This window comes from Chiloscyllium plagiosum, unplaced genomic scaffold (assembly GCF_037043375.1).
Source record: "Chiloscyllium plagiosum isolate Xiang-an unplaced genomic scaffold, Cpla_swu_hap1 HiC_scaffold_38, whole genome shotgun sequence".
Taxonomy (NCBI): domain Eukaryota; kingdom Metazoa; phylum Chordata; class Chondrichthyes; order Orectolobiformes; family Hemiscylliidae; genus Chiloscyllium; species Chiloscyllium plagiosum.
Genome location: NW_028270176.1, coordinates 35,311,335 through 35,311,893, shown reverse-complemented (window position 1 = coordinate 35,311,893; position 559 = coordinate 35,311,335).

Here is a 559-nt window from a genome sequence, read left to right as displayed (position 1 = left end):
GCGCAGAGCCCGCGGCAGAACTGAAACCAGGAAAGACCCACAGGTCAGACAGCAATAGGAGATTGGTGAGATGCCCTGGGCACATTGTCTGGGCGCCATGCCTGTGCTGGAGGAACTCAGAGACCCTCGACCAGACCCCAATTTTATTGCAACCCTGAAACACTCCCTTCCCCAAAGTCTCCATCTTCAGAGCTTCGAGTGATTCTCCCCCTCCCCCCACACTCCCAGACAGTACACTCCAGACCCTAACCCCTCGAGTGAACCCCCCCCACACCCTCAGACAGTACACTCCAGACCCTAACCCCTCGAGTGACCCTCCCTCCCCTCCCCCCCACACCCTCAGACAGTACACTCCAGACCCTAACCCCTCGAGTGACCCTCCCTCCCCTCCCCCCCACACCCTCAGACAGTACACTCTAGACCCTAACCCCTCACTGTGCGAAATCATTTCTTCCTCTGTCTCTCTCTCCTCTTTTCCGAATTCTCTGCGTCTCATTCCTGATCCCCCAATGGGTATACTCCCTCTACTCTCTCTCTCTCCTCTATCCATACCTCCCCC